Genomic DNA, 22,624 nt, shown 5'->3' on the forward strand with positions numbered 1-22,624 from the left:
CACTCACCTGGTTAAGCAAATCTTTTGGTATAAGTAGACTCTAGTTAAATAAAGTAGTAGCTGAGATTATCCAAGAAGAAAAACAACATCACCAATAACCAAAAGACAAGAAGATTTAGGATTCTTAAAAACTCAGTAAAAGGGAGAAAGACTTCATGTCACCAGGAAATTATATCCTCCAAGGCTTAGATATACTAATGACTATCACGTGACCTTGTCGCTCAATTAAAGGAAGACAGCTTTTAGCCCCAAATCTTTATTGTGAAGCACACGTTTAGCTAAAACTTTCGATTGTTTAAATATTTAGTAGATATTTCTTAGATCTTGGGGAAAATGTTCAAACAATTAAATTGTACCAACTATTACTCATTTTCCACTCTTGGCTGACATCCTTTCCAACTCTGCTGACCGCAAACTAACCACGAAAGCAAGTTGCTGGGAGGTATGTGTTCTCTAACTTCTCTTCTAGCCATTCATTTCTTTCTGCCTCCTTCTGTTTGATTTTCATAAATAATTCGTGCTACACTCTGCCACAGGAATTTTAGTGGCCTGCATTTTGGGGGTAGTAGTAGCTTTCCATAGTGTAGAGAATAATAATGCTATGATTCCTATTCATTCTATCTGGTATTTATAGGGTTGTGAAGCTTTATGTATTTCTCTTACGAACTTTAAAAATAAGTACAAGTAAACTCATGTTTAACCTAATAACGTCAACATTTAATTTGTGTACTAGTTGACTCCACATGTACTTTGGAATGACTTACTTTAACAGGGTGCCATGAAAAACGTTTTCCACTAAATCTTGGTTTTTCTTGTTTATGGTGGTAGTGGTGGGTAATGTGCTGATTTTAAGAAGCATTTCTAGCATAGTTCATTGTATGAGCTGGGCACTTAATTGTTCTCATTACTAAGAGTGACAGCTACATTGGGTTTATAAAATAAAAAATACATGCTGGTACGTTTTCTTTCTTGAAAAAGTACTAACATTTAAAGAACTGCAGATTGGAAAAACACAATTTTCATATTCTTTTTAAGGGACTTCCTCCTGGTAGATGTTGTTTTTATGATGGCTATTGCCCCAAATAGCAGGACATTATGTAATCTCAACAATGGGAATGTTAGATGTTTCTTCAATGTGAATCTTTTTCTGTAACCCTGCTTTTTGACATTCAACTTGTAACTCCATGACTCTAGCATTTATAAGTAAATGCTGAAATTTCTGATGGTTATTTAACAACCATGTAAAAGGTCCACACGAATAGATTTACTTGAAGAAGCAAACAGTTGCATGTGGTCCAACACACATAGTCAAACCAGTGGAAGAAAAAAATGACGCCATCTAAAAGTTTCAATAAGCCCTCTTTCTCTTCATTGAAATTGGTTTCCACACTGCCCTTCACAACTGCAAAAACAAAACATTTCACCCAAAACAAGATGGCCCACAAAAAAATTATTAAACCAGCTTCCCAAGGACTGTGTCTATCAGACAGCTGAGAGTGAGTCAAGACATTTGACTGCTGAGCTCAGGGCCAGGCACACAGCAGTTATTTATGGTAACTATGTAGTGAATGAGCTACAAATGGGAGTTTTTTTTTTTAATGTGGAAAAAACCCAAAAATCAAAAAACACGTGACAGAGTTAACTTGGAGACGGTATGATATTTCAAATCCAGAGTTTTCAAATACTAGATTTCTAACCATAAAGGTATTCTGTTTCCTTTTGTACATCTGTATCACAGACTACTGAATGGCATTCTGGAGAGTACACATTAAGCATTTCAGAATCTTCAATGCTATTTAGTATATCGGAGTACTCCCTAGGCAAAGAAAGCCCAAGTGGGAGCATATTAAATAATGCTTATAATTAATATTATTTAATCCTCACCAAAACCTTGTGAAGCAGGTATTATTTAAAATGGGTGTTACTTTTTTTCCTTGTATAGAGTAAGAAAATTGAGCTTTAGGGAGGCACAACGACTCATCTAGATCACATATCTAGAATAAGCGGCAAGTGGCTTCAGCCAGATAACGGCAAATGTTGGATTCTTCTCACTGCAGAGCATTATCTTCCTTTCCCTCGTAGTTAATCTGTTCCTCCTCTGAGCTCCCATGGTATTTATTATTGCTCAGTATCATTGAGCTCTGCTGATATTACATGTTTTGTGGGTCATATTATATTTGATTCTTTTAATTTCCATTCTTATTTTTGTTATGGGCTTTTGCCTTTACGTTACATTTTTTTGACTTATTAAATGTAATGCTTAGCTTATTATTTATTATTTTGGTATTATAATAAATTATTGAAAGCTACAAATTTCCCTCTAGCACTACTTTAGCTGCATCTCACAAGTACTGATATGCAGTGCTTTGTTGTTCCAAAACCAAATATTTTATACATATCATTTTACATCTATAAACAGTTGGTTATTTAGGAACCTATCTTTTTTTTCCCCGAAGAGATTTTGACATTTTTCTTATTGATGAATAATTTAACTGCAATGTTACCAGATAACATGGAGTATATGATAACAGTTTGAAGTTTCTGAAGACTTCCTTTATGGCCTTGTACATGGTCATTTCAAGAAGTTATCTATAAATCTTTGAACGTCACCATTAGAGGCCTTGAGAGGCTACTTAGTCTGTATTCTACCTCAGACTATTATGGAGAAATAGACGAGTCTGCTTCCAAGGACTATTTCTGTAGCTCAGTTGAAAATTCCCCTGTGGATGCAGCAAATAGGAAAAAAAACAACATCAAAACTAGAGTTTATGTTTTTGCAGTAAGTGAATGCCAGTTCAGATATGTAACTGTTTAAATATGTAACAAAAATAACAAATATGTAACATTATTGCTTCATAAGTTAAACCAACTGGGGGTGTTGAAAGTCTGATTGGAAGGATACGCTACAATATAATTCCTCCTTTTAGAACAATAAACAAAAACAAACACAAAAAACAAACAACCAAACAATGACTCCTTCCAAGAGGCTTCACTTAAAAAAATGTATCTCCACTCTCCGAAGCTGACTCATATGTCTGTACTGTGATGGGACTGTGTATGGCTCCAACCATCTGACCAGCAGGTGGCGTATGTCTACCTGCAAGTGAGCACGAATAATCAGTCACCACAGTATCTGACAGGTTATTTCTTCTCTTGGGGTTGTGAAGAGCTGCGACTGATCAGATTCAGATTTTTAAAGTACTGTGGTTTTCCTAAAGATATTTTCTCTTTACTCCACTTAAAGTCTTACTTGAGTCAAATAGAAGTAAGATTCTGTTCCTAAAACAATAATGACATTGTTTCTTCAATGTATTATGTTTCCCCAAACTTCCCCAAACTGTAGCTAGTCCATGGAACAAAATTAAGTTATATTGGATCAGGTTAATTTTAAATTCTAAAGATATGATTAAATCTATGATGTAATAATGTAAACTGACAAATTAATTGGCAGAAAATTTGACTAAATTTTTTTTTTAGGGTATTTAGAGTAGAAGAGAGATTTTTAAATATGAAAGAGTTAATGGATGGACTTGAAGAGGTCCATGAATCCTATACAATAACGTACAAAATATTGTTTTGAGGAGAATATTTTTCTAAGGAGTGTTATAGCTTTTTAAATGAAATTCTCCAGAGAATATAAACTAAAAACAAAAAAAATTTGATGTAGTAATCATATTTTCTTTAAATTACTGTTAATCCTTAGATAAACATAAATAGCAGGCATTTTCTATTCTTTTCTCTTGCATATTTCTTGTTCCTCCCTAAAATATATTTTTTAAATCTTTCACTAAATTATTTTATTTTAGAACCAAGTTCATTTAAGAAGCATGAAGTATTTAACATTTTTCAACCTCGGATAGATATCATTGATGCCTCATGTAACAAATATACAGTAGTTTAACTTTTTAAACTGATGTTAAATTTAGCCATCTCTAAATTTCCAAGCACACAGCATTTAATTAAAGGTCTTTTCCTGGTTTTATTTAAATAGTCTCCTTGCTTTTTTGCTCTCTCACATTGAGCCAAAATCTTGATTGAAAATAAGATTTTATAAACCACTTAGGACAAAAAAGACCCCCAACAGAAAACCCCCAGAAAATAGCATATAAGAAAACTTACGTTTAAGGTGGGGAAAAGTCAATCTAGTATTTAGAGAAGTAATTTAATGTACTCCTAAATGATAATTTTTTTTTTAATGTTCTGGGAGACAGCTTCCTTGCAGGCTTAATCTAGATGTAGGAAAGAAATTCCAAGGCTCATCTTCAAAGGAAGAATGTAATCAGGGAAGAATGAAGAAATCCTTGTTGTTAGAAAAACTGACAACACCTCTCCCTGACCCCACATATCTCTCTCTCTCAGAGGAAGGCTTTAGATCAGCAAGTCCTATCAGTCAACTTGCTTAGTTTTAAGCAACAAAAGCAGGCTTTGATTGACTTAAGCAGAAAACTGATTGATTAATTAATTAATTGGATAGTGTATAGCTCCCAGGATCACAGGGAACTCAAGAAAGTGGGTCTCAAAGGCAGTGAAGTTAGAAACAATGCCCATAAATCATATCTTACATTGGGTATAATTAAGTATACCATTACCTCTCCGGATGAATATTGGATGTTGCCCTTGCAAAATCTAGTACTAACACAGGCTACTTGATACTACCCCTAGTCCCACTTGACTGCCTCTGGAAACCATAGCCTGAACTGTCACCTTTGCTACCATTGTCACCACTTCTTCCATCTCTACTGCCACATCTTCACCATGGCTTCTGCCACCTACACCACCCACACCACTGCCACCACTTGCAAAAAGGGATGATTTCACTCCCTTTTACTTGAAGCTACTAAGCCAAGATAAAAGGTCCTTTCTTTAGATGCAAGAGAGGCTGAGAAGATTAGTATCCAGTTTATTAGCATTTATATTGAGAATCTATGTCACCTACCCAAACTCACAAAGTGAAAACAATCCAAATATAGAAAGGAATGATGGCACGGAGCAGCCAAAAAATATCCAGTGAGGTTTTCTTCTATTAGAACTTCTAAATATTTATTTGTAAGATACAACTACGTGTGTAATTACATATAATACATCATAACTATGCCTTGCACATCAAATACACACTCATTCCCTCCTTGAAGACTCGTTGGTTACTACATCCCATTTCAAGATCTCTAGAAGATGCCCATTCTTTTTCTTGTTCCAACACAATCCTATCTCAATTATCTTTAACAGTATGGACTAACATAAAATACTAAGAGAGAGAAAAAAAAAAAAGAAAGAAAACGAAAATTAATTTGTAGTGTGAACGTACACACATGACCCTGGAAGAAAAATAATGTTGGTATACTCTACTTTGTATCCATAATGAGTTGTAAAGCAAGAGTTGGCATTTATGACTTCCATATCTCACTAATCATCTCACATACTCAAGCCGCTTTCCTTCAGCCAGCACCTAATCCAGGCTGAGTTCCTTGCCCACATTATGGCCTAAATCTTCATTTCTTAGAAACCACACCCTGGAAGCCCTACCTCTATAATATTGTTTTTTATTCCATTTAATGCACATGGATGTATCGAAGACCTCCAGGGATCTATCTGTAGTCCTTTCTGTCCCCATTGTGTAGCAGCAAATCTGTTTTCATCTGAAATTCAGGCTAAATCACCCAAGCCAATTGAGTATTTTTGCCTTCATTAAGTGGCAATAGGAGCCTAAAATTGCCAGGCAGCAATCTCAGCTCCCAATTCAATGGAGCTTTTATAGTAGTTCCAGGCAAAGCATTCTTCCCTGGGTATGGTCAAACCTGTAAATGAGAGGAACACAGAGTTATATACATAAGAAGCAAATACTATGACTAGGAGAAAACGAATCATTTGATGAATTCCGAGCATATAAGCCATCCTCTACAAGAGCACAGCAAATTCAGCCAGAATTTGTCTCCCAGCTGGCACTGTAACGGAGTCTTCTATGGTTTTATAAGACAAACTGTTTCTCAATGTTAAAGGGTAAACCCAAGAAATCCCATGAAAAGCAGCCCACTGTGCCACAAGCATTTTGAATATTAGTTCACTGAATAGCCTCAAAAAGCCAAATAAGAAACATCAGTCCAGCTTGTAGTCATAGCATCTAAGTCAACAGAAGGAGCATTACTGTGTTGACTAATTGAAAGCATTTCTGCCTTGAAGGCTAATATATCCAAACCTTAATCACTGTCATTAAATGCCATATTACATGCTTCTGTCCAAGGAACTTATCTTACAGTAAATTAAATAATGAAGTAAAGGCAAGAGACAGGGACAGGAATCAAATATGAATGGATTCCTAGGTTTAACAGTAACAGTATTCAACTGCTTCGTTCTTGGACCTGTGTTGTCATGAATGCTATGGAAGCCTCAAGAAAATTAAATGGTAACCTAGAGAGATGATGGGAAGAGAATACAATACACTGATTGAGTTTACCCTAAATTTGCAAGATTAAGTTTCTACTACTGAGTAGAATAGGGACCTGTACTAAAAGTTCAGTTATGGAAAATCTAAAGTTGTTTTGGGGAACATGAGTTTTGTAGAATGAGAAATTTGTTTCTTTTTTGAATTAGTAGCTTAGACTATGATACTTTTTAACAGGCAAAATTACCCCCATCATGCTCACTTCTATATTTAGTCAGTTGCAAACGTCAAGTTTAAATGACCAATAATTAAAAATCTCTCCCTATATGCAAGAATGATATTTAACTCTCACTAGACTCTATTTATTTCTGGAAACAAGGGACCATGTCTTATTCACTTTTCTACTAACTCTTAGCGCCTTTGATAGTACCCTTAGCACAGAATAAATACTCAAAAGCATTTAATGAATGAATAAAGTAAGGAGGAAACACATTAGCAGAATGATCTTCTTAGTTGTACAACAGCAACAGTAATGAATTGTTCCACCCACTCCATTATCTTACACACATACCTTTACTCAGTGAAAACCATTGACTAGAATTAAGAACACTTCTAAAATTAAACCAAAGTCAGTAGACTCCCTTTCTCCCCAGTTCCTAAGTCACTATTTGATAACAAGACTGAACTTTAGACCAGAAAATATTACCCCATGGGCCACTAGGTAGAGAAAGCTAGTATCACAAGTCCAGTGTTTTGAAATGACAGCCAGATGACCCATAAATGCTGAATGAAGCCAGAGACCACCCACTTCATATCTTCTTTACAGAATGAAATGCAATTTCTTACTTCCTACTTTGATTTTTTTTTGTATTCAGTAGTACTGTGCAACTTGCCTAAAATTAGATGGAAAGAATGAGCTTTATTCCAAGATTTGCTTTTATTGCAAGATGGTGACTTTAAAAAGTTTCATTCATTGTGCCCTTTTATATAGTTCCCACCAAGAAATTGCAGGAAATAACACAAGACATTCTCTTTATTTTGAAAGGCAGGAAATGTTAACACAGAGGGTTTATATAGAGAATGTGTCTTTAGAAAAATAGGTTTCCTACTATATTCCATGTTATGACACTTGCTCCAGAGGACCCATGCATTTGATTCAAGGAACCTTAACAAATGAGGAGGGAATTGAACTAAACTTAATTTTTAAATCAAAAGAGATATTTTTACATGAACATGTGTTTCTATAGTAACGCACTAAACAGGGCTTAGAAAAACATTGTGTAAGTACCATAGTAGTAGCTGTGGATGACAAGGTATCATCACAAATAATAGACTCAAAATACCGAGTTCTCATCTACCTTCAAACACAAAGGCCTTTCCCCCCGAAAGCCTGTAAGCAACCTACAATTCTCCAGAATAAGTAGACACAGAACATTTAAGAATATGAGAAGTTGGTCTTTAAAGCATTGCATTGTTCTAGGTTTCAATGGTATAATTGAACTCAAGTACCACAGGATGTAAATATCAATCACTCCCCCACAACCTCCTTCTTCATTTCCATTGGAAGTCATTAATTAACACATCTTGGAGATCTTTTATGACTCAGAATCTAAGGAGAGCCCTAAAAGCTGTTATTTGGTGGAAGGGCTAGGAAAATCCAACAGTTGTCATGGCAAGAAAGATTAGTAATCCATCCATTTATGTAAAAAAATTAAACAAGTAATAAATTTAAGTCTTGCCATTAAAGCATTACAAATTTATGACAAAACTCAGTCTATAATATTAGCAGAAAAGTGTTGCTTCTCTAATAACAAAATTTCCATTTTCAAGAAGTATTCCTAAGGTATTGTAGGTGAATTTAAGCATAGGAGTATCTATGTGAAACCAAAAATTCAAACATTTTTCTTCATAACAGGATCTTGTGAGAGAGATGAAACTGGAGACCCCTATTTAGGAGAGCCATTAAAATGGGAGGTCCTCTGCCTAAAGCTTGTAGGCACTCTTTTAATATTAGCTATCAGATTACCCTTTGGTGCAAGTTCAATATTTATCTCTACTCTCATTTGGCTTGTATCATTTCTTTCACTTTAACTACCTATGTCCACAGGCCAAAATCTTATTATCCTTTTATCTTCCATCTCAAATGGAACCTCCTCTATATTTTCCCCAGTAGGCCGCTCCAGACTCAGACTCAAGCACATTGTAGAAATATACTCTCGGCTCTTCAAACATTCTCCTTTTACGTCTTACATGATAATTGTCATGCTTCCTGTCTTGTATTTTAATTATTTGGATATTTGGATAATGTCTTCAAGCCTTATTTCAAATCAGGTGTTCTCAAACTTTACAACATGAATTAAGAATTATCTGGATAACTTGTAAAAGATTCAGATTATCACTCCCACAAATTCTGAGTTCAAAGATCCATGATGGGGGCCTTGGAATCTGTCCTTTCAACATGTTCTCTGTATTCTGTTTTATTCTCCTTGATGTTCAAAAATGTTCCCTTTTCACCTACAGCCAAGTCATAAGGCCTCTCTTTAAAAACATTTTGGCTATATGCCCGTGGATTAGAAAATTTCCCTAGGTTCCCCATTCTACCATCTACTTTTTTGGCCATACTTGAATATCAATAAGATTAAATAGGATGCAGCAACAAATAAACCCTCATATCTCAGTGACTTAAAACAACAAAGTTTTATTTCTTCTTCATATCATATACCTGTGCAAATCAGGTAACCCACCTCTAGAGTTTAGCCATTCCATATGAAACATTACCTACAAGTTATTTTTAATATGGACTATATATCACTTCTCTTATTTCACTAGCTAGAATGCATCATCTGACCCCAAACTTAGTGCAAGAGACACAAGAAAATATAGGATGCATGCATTAAGAGTCTTTGAACAAATTACAATGTCAATTGCTTGGCTTTTAATAATATCCTACAGCGACTCCAACTCAAAATGTCCTAAAGAAGACTTACCAGCATGATAATAATTATGACAGCTATCGTTCCTTGGGCACTTACTACATTTTTCTGGTAAGTGCAATGCAAGACTAACTTAATTCTTTTTTTTTTAAGTAACCTCTACACCTAACGTGGGGCTTGAACTCACGATCCTGAGATCAAGAGTCACATGCTCTACTGACTGAGCCAGCCAGGCACCTCAAGACTAACTTAATTCTTGCACAACACATGGGGTGAGTTTTATTAACTACAATTTTTGAAAGGCATTGAAATTTCAGAAGGCATGGTAATACAATTTGCCCTAAAACTGTTGCTTGTTAGTTGTAGAGCCAGCTATCAAACTAAGCCTATATCTCCAAAGCTTATTCTCTTAAAGCAATGCTTTATATTTCCTTGAAAGCCACTTATTCAAAGTAATTTTTATAAGCCACAATTATTACTCCCCATTGATTGTGGAATACAGTCCAAAATGTCTTAGCATCACACACAAAGCCTTTCCTGACTTATTTTTGTCAATTCTCTGGCCTACTCTATCATAATTGTACCCGTTTAAAAATTCTTTCAGCCATATTAACAATGTGCCTTTTCATTCTAGCCTGGATTTTTTTTTTCTCACTTGGTCACTCTTCCTGCTATGTTCCTTATCCCATCTAACAGTTTCTCATCTATATGTCAGTTACTACCTTAGACATTGCACTTTCGCAAAAATATGAAGATATTAAAAAAAAGTTGTAAAAATTTAGGGAAAATTACCCTGTGAAAGAGAATCATGGAATTTGGTCAACAAAACAACTAACATCTCAGAGGGAAGAAAAGAATGAGCAGAATACTACATTAAAACACACTGAAATAAAAATAGTGTTGTAAAAGAAACAAAAAGCTATGACATCCATAAAACGTTAATACACTTGTAGGAGAGAAACTTTGTGGAAATGAATATAAAAAATGACTTAAAATATAAAAAAACATATATAGTTAAAGATTATATTATTGAGCTGCAAAATAAAGGAATTCCCCCCAAAAATGCCATTTAAACGTAACTTCAATTTCATTATACCATTTAAAAAGTAACAATAATTCCCTTGTATGATCATCTATCCAGTTAGTTCATACTTACCCATTGCCTTTTAGTGTTTCCTTTAGTTTATTGGATCAGAAAACAAAGCAGGCATACATTTTAGTTTTTTGATAAGTCTCTTAGGTCTCCTGTATTCTATAGTTCTCTCCTTCATATCTTTTTCTTTTCTTTTTCTTTCTCCTCTTCTTTCTTTCTTTTCTTTCTTTCTTTCTTTCTTTCTTTCTTTCTTTCTTTCTTTCTTTCTTTTTTCTTTCTTTCTTTCTTTCTTTCTTTCTTTCTTTCTTTCTTTCTTTCTTTTTCTTGGGGGAGGGGAGGGGTTGCTGTATTTTAAAGAACTGGGTTGTCTGTTGTCCTATAGAGGTTATCACAGTCTTTGTTTTGCTGAGAGCATCTCTGCTTTATCTGTTAACTTGTTCTTTTGTTCCCTGTATTTTTTAGAATTTGGTACTTAGATCTAGTGGTTTAATTAGATTCAGTGTCCTTTTTTTCATGGCAAGTGTATGTGGTGACTTAAACTTCTATCAGGATGTGTGTAATACCTATTCGTCCTTATGTAATGTTAGCAACCATTGATTCTGGTTGCCAAGATGCACTTAATTAAGATGTTTCAAAATGGCAATGTACCTTTGATTATCTGGAATGCTTCTGTAAAAGGAAACATCCCCTCATCAAATATTTGGTTACCCTGAGGTACAGTTTATATAGGAAAGGCATGATCACTATTTGATTTTTTCCTTTGTTTGTCAGTTTTCCAAACAATGAGTTCCTTAGCAATCTTTAAAGTTAAAATATGATTTTTAGTGCCATTTTGAACATATTCATATTCTTGTTTCAAACCATTGCAGATACTATCTATATCGATAACCTCTTTTCCTCATCTTTAGCCTGGGAGTTTATTCAACTTGGCTTCTGAGTCCTTTTAACAGGACTCTGTTAGTCTTTCATAGTTTCATGCTTTGTGGTATGAAAAGATGTTTTAGATTCATTCATCTTATACACTTCCTTGTCCCAGAACTAGAAGAAACATGATAAAAACTATCTAATACCCCTGGGAATAAAACAACCAAATTTAAACAGTATGAAAGAAGACTCGACTAAATAGATAAATTTTACTTTTGCCAATAAATTAAAACCAAACTTCTGAAATTATTCTATAAACTCAGTGTAATTATGGCAAAATGCCAGCAAGGATTTGGAATTCTAAAGTTCAAAAAAAAAAAAAAACAACTAACCAGGAAATGTGCATGAATAGCCAAATCTTTGAAAAATTGTTCATAAAATGTGTATTATTTATATTATTGTTTTACATATAACATATTATATATTTTTGATACATACCAATAATATGTTAAAACATATGAAAGTCTATGCTAATGAAAACATACAAAAAATACCACTGTGTTGCCAAAAGAACTGGTAAAAAGAAAAAAAGAAATTTTTAATGGAAATACAGTTTATGATAAAATTGACAATTCAAAAGAATAGAAGGATGGGGCACCTGGGTGGCTTAGTTGGTTAAGCACCTGCCTTTGATTCAGATCATGATCTCACGATTCTGGGATGGAGCTCCCTACTCAGCGAGGAGCCTACTTCTCCCTCTCCCTCTGCCCCTTCATTCTTCTCATGCTCTCTCTCTGTCTTTTTCTCTCCCTCAAATAAATAAATAAATAAAATCTTTAAAATAAAAAAAAAACAAAAGGATAGAAGGATAGTTTAATAAATGTTAAGACAACAACAAGTTGGAAAAAATTCTTACCTCACACCCTATTTAAAAAAAATGCCAATTAGATTATGAGTCAAAATATATAAAACAAGTCTAATACTACTACTAGAAGAAAACATTAGCAAAGTACACATATACATATTTTTCATTTTGATGTTCAGGAGGGCTTTCTTAGCAAGAAATAACACTATATACACTAAAAAAATGCACAAAAATTAAAACTTCCCTATGTCAAAGGATCTCACAATCAAAGACAAGCAAAGGACTAAAAGAGAATATCTGAAATTAATAGAAAAAAATATATATCTATTGTAGAGTGTTTACAAAAGAAATTTTTAATAGGCAAAGAATAAAGAGAAAAATTTACAAAAGAAGGAAAAGTGGTCCATAAACCTGTAAATGACATTCAAACTGACTAGGAATCAGAAAAATATGCGTTACTACTTTTTACATAAAATTGAATTAAATTAAGGGGATTGATAATAACTATTATTACCATGGATGTGGGGAAATGGGCCCTGAAATTCACTGCTGGTGAGAGAGTAATTTGTATGGCTTTTTGGAGGGCAATTTAGTAGTACTGAATACAATTTTAAAGAAAACCATTGATCCAGTAATTCCACTTTTGGGAATTTATCCTACAGAAAAAGGCATTTATCCTACAGAAATACATTCACATGCCAACAAAGTTACATGTTCAGGACATGAACCACAATACTGTTTATAATACAAACACTGGAAACAACTTAAACATCTCTCAGTAAGGGAGCAGTTAAATTATAGTGCATCCACACTATTAAAATAAAGTGGTTAACGAGAATAAGGAAATCTACACAAGCTTGCTGAGAATCCTATGCTAATGATTATTAAGGGGAAAAAGCAGGCCACAGGAAAATAACGTATAGAATGCTCCCATTTATGTATTTTAAAAAACATACGTGTGTGTGTGTGTGTGTGTGTGCAAATATACATAAAGATGTCAACCCAGAGAAAAGTCTGAATAGATACTAACTGTGAGCAATGGACACTTTCAAAGTGAATAGTTTCTGGAGAAGTAAGATTTCTTCTTCAGTTATTTACACTTACTGAGTTTTGTTTTGTGTGTGTGTTTTTTTGTTTTGTGTGTGTGTGTGTGTGTGTGTGTTTACACAAGGAGTATTCATCTATTTCTCGAGTAATTAGGGAAAAAAAAGAAAGTTGTTTTCCTCATGATAAAATTGCTCTGAGATGAAGCTTCCAATTATTTTGCAGCTGCAATTAGGCCAATATTGAAGCTAGAAGAAGGTGTATACTTTATCATTTATAGTTAATCAGATAGAAATTATCTGGATGCACAAAACTGATCATTTAATGAAAATTAAAAAGCAAAAGAAGAGAATATCAGTTTTATGTCCTCATCAGATTCTGCATTCATATTTACTCTCAAAAAAATTCACATCCACATCAGATTCTTTTAAGAGTCCAAGGAAAAGAAAGGATCTTTTTTCCAGGGAAAAAAATACACAAGGGGACACACACACACACACACACACACACACACACACAGAGTCACATAGATATTTCTTGGAGAGAACTGAATTTGATTATCTCCATTCCAAAAACTGTTAATTTGGAGATTAATGTGCCTTAGATGAGTCACTTAAGCTCTCCTAACCTCCATTTCCTCATTAAAAAGAGAAAGAGGGGAGGCAGAGAGAGAACGATAGAAGAAGGGAGCAGGGGGAGGAAGAGGAGGAAGAAAAAGAAAAGGAAAAGAATTGCTTCTTTCCCTCAGGGATTTTTTTTTTAAGATTTATTTATTTATTTGATAGAGATAGCGAAAGCGAGCATGAGCAGAGGGAATTACAGAGGGAGATGGAAAGGGAGAAAGAATCTCAAGCCAATTCCCCACTGAACACAGAGCCTGACTGGACTTAGGGCTTGATCTCAGGACCCTGAGATATGACCTGATTGGTAACCAAGACAGACACTTAACATACCGAGCCAGCCAGGTCCCCCAGGGATTATTTTTAAATTGGATGTTTTATTATAAAAGTTTTCAAATATGTAAATGTATAAAGAATAGTTTAATAAAACCTCACGTACCCATCACTTAGCTTATATAATTACCTACTGGAAGCTAATCTTGTTTCATGCATACCTGACTCCCTTCCACCCTTCCTCTAAATTATTCTGAAGCAGATCCCAGACATCATATTATTCCATATAAAAGTACTTCAGCATGTAGCTCTAAAAGATAAGAATTCCTGTTTAAAAATACAATCATAAAACCAACATACCACCAAAAAAGTTAAACACAACTCCTTATTAACATTAAATACCTAGGGGCACCTGGGTGGCACAGCGGTTAAGTGTCTGCCTTCGGCTCAGGGCGTGATCCTGGCATTATGGGATCGAGCCCCATATCAGGCTCCTCCACTATGAGCCTGCTTCTTCCTCTCCCACTCCCCCTGCTTGTGTTCCCTCTCTCGCTGGCTGTCTCTATCTCTGTCGCATAAATAAATAAAATCTTAAAAAAAAAACATTAAATATCTAATCGGTACTCACATTTCCCCAATAGTTTTGTTTTTCACATTTTTTAATGCTTATTTGCTTGAATCAGGATCAACATTAACTCCACACATTGCAATTTGTTAGCATATTTTTAGATTTATTTTAATGTGGAGTGCCCTCCAACTAACCTCCCCCCATCCTTGCAATTTATTTAGGGTAGATACTTTTGTTTCTACCCTTTGTCGAGTTTTTCAGTCCGAATTTTACTGATTACATCTCTGTTGTGTCAATTAACATGCTCCTCTGTCCCCTGTATTTCTTGTAAATTGATTAGCCCCAAAGACTTGATCAGACTCAGATTCAGTTGTTTGGGAAAACTACTATATACATGGTGGTGTGTGCTGCTATCAGGTACATGGTTTCTAATTGTCTGTCTTGTGATTTGGGTAGTCATTAATCTTAACTGCCTAGACTCTTATTAGAGATGTACAGTTTTGAAAAGAGCTTTTATGTTGAAAATTTACACTCACAAGCTGACAGGCTTAGTACTCATTTCTCCAATTTAATGAAGAAACACCTATGACTCAGATGTGAGAAGAATAAACCAGGATGAACCCAAATAACTTCAACCAACTTACAAAACACCAAAAAGATAGTTTAACACATTCCTATTCTACTCCTCCATATGCACTTTTTTTTTTTTAGAAAAAAAATTTTTGCCTTCATTTAGACATGAGGAATTTTGTCTCATCCCCAAACTAATTTCCTGGTGGGGTGGTGGTAGGGGCAGTGGAAACAGGTAGAAGAAGATGCACAGGTCATTTCTGTTGTGCATATATATGGGTCTACTCTCATATCCCTTTATGCCGTGTATATCAGCCACAACAATAAATTTAAGAGACAAAACAAAAGGAAGAAAAATATCCCACAACTTTGTCTATGTGGCTTCAATAAAGGACAAAGCAAAGTTATAGATTCTCTAAAGATCAGTAGCAAATATTTGGAGCATACTAATAAAAAAATATATCACATTTTTTTCCAATCAAACCATATTGGAATTAACACACAGAAAAAGACTTATTCACAGACTGAGGGCATGGGGGGGGGAATGGGATAGACCGGTGATGGGTAGTAAGGAGGGCATGTATTGCATGGTGCACTGGGTGTTATATGCAACTAATGAATCATCGAACTTTACATCAGAAACCAGGGATGCACTGTATGGTGACTAACATAGTATAATAAAAAAAATATTATTATAAAAAAAAGACTTAGTCAGATCTGCTATTCATTAGAATAGTGTGGTAAGTGTGATTACTCTCCTTTCATCTTTGCTTTAAATTTTCATTCATTTATTCAGTAATTTACCAAAAAAACATGTATTGAGTGTCTACTATAGGGGTAGACATTTTTCCAGGAAATTTAAGTATATAATAAGCAAAATTAATCTAGAAAGTAAAACAGTCAAATAACAACACAGATAAATGTTAAATTACAAGAAGTACATGACATTATAACAGATTATAATAGGGGGACTTGACCCAAACAGGAGGACCGGAGACTGCTTTCCTGGATGAGAGAGAAGCCACCTTGGCACAGATTTTGGAGTAAATAGAAAATAAAGGAAAATGAGCATCTCTTTTCAGATTTAGCTGTGAAGGTGGGCAGGGAGTAGAGAAGTCTGAGTTGAGAGATGAAGGATGAGTTGACAAGGTAACATGGCAAGGGACAGGAAGAAGTGTCTTCCAGTGAGTGAAAATACTGGGTGAAAGCTCTAGATCAGCAAAGAGGAAACATGACTATGGTTGGAATATTTTTTATTTGATGGGGATGGAATGTGAGATGAGACTACAGAGTTAGAGAGTGTGACTGGATCAATAGGACATTATGTTATCTGACTATATGGCCCAGGTTTTAGAGTATTCCATGTTTATGTACATTGTCCTAACATATTTGTTAATAGTTTCCCCTTTTGCTTTCAAAAGTGGCCCATTTCATGGGGCGCCTGGGTGGCACAGTGGTTCAGCGTCTGCCTTCGGCTCAGGACGTGATCCCGGCGTTGTGGGATCGAGCCCCACATCGGGCTCTTCCGCTATGAGCCTGCTTCTTCCTCTCCCACTCCCCCTGCTTGTGTTCTCTCTCTCACTGGCTGTCTTTATCTCTGTCAAAAAAATTTTTTAAAAATAAAGTCTTTAAAAAAAAAAAGTGGCCCATTTCAGACAATAAAGTATATTGCCCCTAACTTTATAGGCCATCCTACAAAATTAATCCCAGGAACAAGTGAATACAAATTTTTAACCAAAGAAGCAGGATGATCAGGTTTGATTGTAAAAAGTGTCACTCTGGCTTCATCAATGAGACTGTGTTATACAGGTGCAATATCGTGGAGGACTAGTTATAGGTTCTTGAAGAGGTTAGGCAAGAGTTGAAAATGACTGACAAGGTAGTGACTTACACATAAAGAAGTGGATCCATTTGAGAGATATTTAGATGGTGAGAACTTGATGACATGAGAAACAAATATCAGAGATGAGGGAAAGGAGGTCTTAAGCATGATACCCAAGTTTTTCTACAATATGTATTGGGTGATGGTATAAAGTTTGGCATAAAAATAGAGAAAGTTGACAATGGGATCATTTAGACTTGCATTTTGCCAGATCAGCAAGATGAACGTGCTAAAGAACTGTGGCATTACAGATGTTATCATGACTGTCCATAAGGAAACACGAAATCTAACCTATTGGATAAGGACAGTCAACGAGAGAGAAGACTGATGGATCAGGAACGAACACAGGAACCAATGGCCTGGAGGCCCTGATGATGCCAAAGAAAGATCATAATTGAACAAATTGATCAAGGAAGCCAGAATGTCATGAACTGTTGGTTGTAGAGCAGAAGTATTGGCTTAAAAATAACAAGGTAGTGGTGTACTCCACTTTCTCCTTCTGATCTAAGATTCCACCATTTCTTTCCTGGCCTCAAGTAACACTCCAGCTACTCTCCTTGCTTCCACTCATAATTCTTTATTCCTTTTATCAGAGAATAGTCAATTTTCTGCACTTCAACCAGAGTAGTCCTTTTCAGATGCAAAGCAACTATCTCCTTGTATTCAAATTTCCTAAGGCTTTTAAGGATTAAATTTAAAATTGCTTCCACCTAAAGGCCATGTGTATCTGGCTTCTGGCTTCTGGCTCCCTCTCCAAGTTCAGGTTCTGTCACTATTTTCCCCTGCTCCAGGAGTAGGCTTCTTGCTATTTCTCAAACATAGGCAAGCTTGGCCTCAGGCAAAATATTCTTGCTGTTTCATTAGTTCTTTCCCAAGATGTTGGATCAACCCTTTAGGTCACTGAAATCTTTGCTTAAATGTCATTCCTCAGAGTCCTTTCCCAACTGCTGAAGTAACATTCTCTGTCTTTATAATATTTCATTCCACATCACTTAACTACTGAAATTATATTATATACTTATTTTATTATATTATTTTCAAGTCTTTTCCAGTAGAATGTAAGCTCTTTAAAGGTAGAAAATTTTTAGTTCACTACAAATAAAAACTAGGAGCTTGATAAATATTCACTGTATATAATCGCAAGTAGGAATTAAGATCAGGACCTCAGCAGCCAGGTTTCAAATGCGTGACCACAGGAATGTTGATATTCTCCAAATTGGACAAAAGTTATCAGGTATGTGAAGAGTGGCACGGAAGAATATAAAAGTCAGAAATTCGGAAAGGAAGATTTTGATATCCACATGTGCTGTTGGTTCAGTAGTTCAGTAGTCAAGCTATATCTTGTCAACTCTCACACTTTGTATTTTCCTCCTACAAGTGATTCAGGCTTTTGTTCAGAATTAGTAAGTATGAATATATATTTATCTTGAGTATGATTTATTATGCATCTTCAAATGGAATTCTTCATATGGAGTTCTTTAAATATTATTAAGGACATTTGCATAAAAAAGGAAGTGTCTCTCAAAAGGACTGCTTGTCTCAAAATAAAAGCTATAGGTATTTCCTGAATAGAATTTAAAAGCTTTTAAACATTACTGTCACTGAGGTTATCTTCTATTACATTCATACTTCATGTGTTATATCAACGTAAAAAATTCTTCGCCTTTTCTAAAAAACATATTCATGCTACCAACTTTTATTTATTTTACTTTTTTATATTAACGTATAGTGTATCATTAGTTTCAGAGTCCACACCCTGACTAATGAAGCATGAAGCCATTTCAGGTCCACTGGGATTCCAGTCAGTTCAGGGCCAGTGCTCTGTCATCCTTCTGCATTGCATCCACCTGAAATTTCTCCTGTATTACACAGGCACGTTGATAAATGACTATAATTTTTTTGATGAAGGCTAAGAAGACTTTACTGTCACCACTATTGAAAAATGTTTCCTCAAATAGATTTGGTCTTCTAGTTATTCAACATAAAGTCATTGAACTCTGGATTCTGTAGAAGTCTTGGATGTGGGAATGTGCATTATGTGGCCACAGTTATATTCAGGAAAGTTGATTTTCTGGCTGGTGTCTTCAGGCACAGGTTTGTTAGAGGAACCAATACTGTCGGTTCTAATGTCCAACTCCAAGTATCAGAGAAACCAAGCTGCAATGAGGATGACATTTTAACGAGAACAGTCCTGCAATATGGTTGGACCTTGTTTCTGGCTTCTTTGCCAGATTCATAAATTCTTTCTCTCAGAAGTGGTGGGGGTAAATTGTGTTTGAACAAAATAAAACAAGACAAAACTGATGGAACCCTTGTATAGAACAAAGTAGGAAATTACAAGCGTTCAGGAATATTTAAAGTAGAAATCAGTCCATTTCTGAATGAGTATTCCCCATAAGTACAGGAGGATTAGAAAGACAAAATGATCAATACAGAATAGTTTTTCAGGCTAGGGAAAAACCAAAGATTTATTATTTCCGTTGACAAGTGCAATTACCAAGTAAGCATCAAAATCGGTGTCACTATGCCATCAGTGGAGAGTGAGAGCTGAATGAAAGCTGTAGATCTGAGTTTAAATCATGGTCCCAAACACTTATTAGCTGTGAAGCCTTTGAAAAATTGCTTCAATCTCTTTAAGGCAATTTTCCCGTCTGTCAAGTGGGGATAATAATACGTGACTTGCAGAGTCATTAGGAAGATTTAATGAGAAAATGGAAGTGCCCATCATAGTGTTTGATACACAATAGGTGTTCTATAAATATGAATTTCTTCATTCTGTTTTCCTTTGCTCCCAAGAAAGACCACAGTCTTAAAACTTGACATAGTTAGCGATGGTAAGGTTCTTATGAAAGGAATGGTAGATACACAAATTTTATTCATTGCAGTATGAGTTATTTCTTTTGACTTTAAAAACCCAGGATGAATTCATCGCATTGTATAAAACACAGAAATAGCTCTATCTGGAAGCTGTTAATACATTCACTGTATCAATTCTGATTAATTAATGAGTCATATCGTTTCTAAAATGAGGAATGTGATCAGATCATGGTAATCAATATATTCTAAACTCAAAGACAAAGAATCCTCAGTACATGCTAAAAGAATGGTTCTAATATTGTGAACCTAATTTAAGCCCAACATCATAAGTCAATAACATCAACAAAATACAGACATCCTCCACACAATATCTTCCCAGCTAATACTTTTTTAAAATGCCTTTTCATTTTGAAATAGCTTAAGACTCATAAGAAGTTGTGAAAAAAATAGTAGATTTCTCAACTACCTTCATCCTGCTTCCCCCACTAAAGATATCTTAAATAGCTACAATAATATTCAAAACCAGAAAATTTATGTTGTGAATAGTAAATAATACTACTAACTCAACTACAAACCTTATTCACACTTCACTAGTTTTTTCATGCTTTTTTGTTCTTAGTACCCAGATATAAAGAATGTAAGTTGCTATCAATTTATGTTTTACTGGACAGTGTTTATATGGAAAAAGTATATTCATTTCCTCCAAATGCAAGACAACATATTTAAAAAGGGATGTGTAAAAAAATTACATTCTGTATACAACTGGGGAGACTGGGTAGATTATCGAACAATGTGCTAAACATTTTGAAAACCATACTAAGTAAATGTGCATTTAAATTCTCCTCCATCCACAACTTTCAAGTTCTGTCTCAACTTGACTCAGTAAGGAGAGTGTATTGTAGGAAATGTCCTTGTTTTTAGTGGTTGCTTTTTGTCTGCCTATGTGTAACAAATTTATTTATTACTGTTTTTTTCCTGTGTGCTTGTCATGATAACTCATGCAAATTCAACATGTTACTGCTTAAAAAGGAACTGTTGTGTTTTTTAAAAAGTAATCACTGGTGATCAGGAAGCTGTGTTTAAAGCATGGTAGATCTTAACATTACGGTATGCTATTTACTGGCTTTTAGTTTAATCCTGGAAATTTGTTGGGGCAATTTGAGATGATGTATAATGTGCTGTAATTTTCCTCTTTCAAAATAATGGGTTATAGGCTCTCGGTTAGTATTCTCACACCAAACTTCTGATTTTCAGCAACAGATTACTGATATTAAGTGAGAGATGTCAGTATACAGATTTAGTAACATGGAGATTCCCTGGAGCAGATAAATCAATGGAATGTGATCATTCAGTTATCCCATGGGATGAACTGTTCCATCTAGAATTTAAAATATGACCAAAGTAATGCCAAAAATCAGTGAGGAATGGAAGATATATTCAATAAATGATGATGAACAAACTGAGAAACTGGAAACAAACATTTTAAAAACTTTACCTCATAAACCTTTGTTTCTCCTCATTCTCTTCCCTTCCCTGGAAATCCCACTGTTCCTGTTCTTTAACTTCCAGCAGTCTACTCTGCACTCAAAGAATGATCCCCCTGGCTCTCTTTCAGGACATACCCTGCTCACTCCTATAGGTAACTGTTGGCCTACATTCAACTGAACCCTTCCATCTTCTATTGGACAAGTCTTAGTTCTGCCCTATTGCCAATCATGTCTAAGAAGATGTAAATAAATTACCTTTATTATTTCTGCAATAAGACGCTGCTTTTACAGTTCATCCAAGCTTAAAGGTGGGAGCAAAGGTTGTATTTGTGTTTGATGCTAAGACAAACATCAAGGGTCTGAGGAGGGAAAAGTTTATTTATAGATTATTCTGATCCTGTCGTTTGTCTCTGACTAGTAGCATTTAAATCAAAAGATTACATATAAATGTGATGTTATAGTTCTTTTTCAGTAATGTTCTTTCCTCAAGAAAAGTCTGATTAGGTCATCTTCTGTTATAACACTCAACTTAAAATTCATGCTTCAAAATTCACAATCAAGGAATTTTACTCAGAACTTGGCAACTACGGTATATGAATGTGCAATAATCTCATTTGATTATCCATCTTTTCAATAGAGATTAACAAATTTTCATGCACTATTATCATCATATTAATAATTCCATCTGCTCAGTATCACCTTTGTACTTTTCACTTGGTATTGATTATAAGAACTATTTGAAAGCTTCCTATTTACCAAGAAAATCTATGTGGGAGAAATCTCACATCTTTGGGTTCATGTGTGTAGAATCTGATGAAAATAAATGATCTGTTACTCAAGAAACAATAGAAGCTGAAAATATTCTGGCTTCTAAGTGTATTTATTTCCTTCAAATAAATTCAATATTTTTAGGCTTTGCCAGATATTTGTCAAAAATTCTCTTCTAGCCATTTGTTTTTCCCAAATGAAGACTGTGGGAATACTTGGTGTTGACTTAACTATGAGTTTGGTTATATTGATCCATACTTAATATTTTGAACTGCACTTTCTGTAACAGCCATAATTCAGTCATTTGGCTCTTAGAACACCTCACTGAAGAGGTTGTTGAACTCCATGCAAAAAAAGGGATTAGAAGTATGTATGACAGTTTGTCTTTCTATGGGGGAAACAAAATTTATTCACATGCAGACGTTTCCTGCCCTCCCTCTTTCCTCCTCCATCAAAATGGC

Source organism: Ailuropoda melanoleuca, chromosome 16 (genome assembly GCF_002007445.2).
Source record: "Ailuropoda melanoleuca isolate Jingjing chromosome 16, ASM200744v2, whole genome shotgun sequence".
NCBI classification, from domain to species: Eukaryota; Metazoa; Chordata; class Mammalia; order Carnivora; family Ursidae; genus Ailuropoda; species Ailuropoda melanoleuca.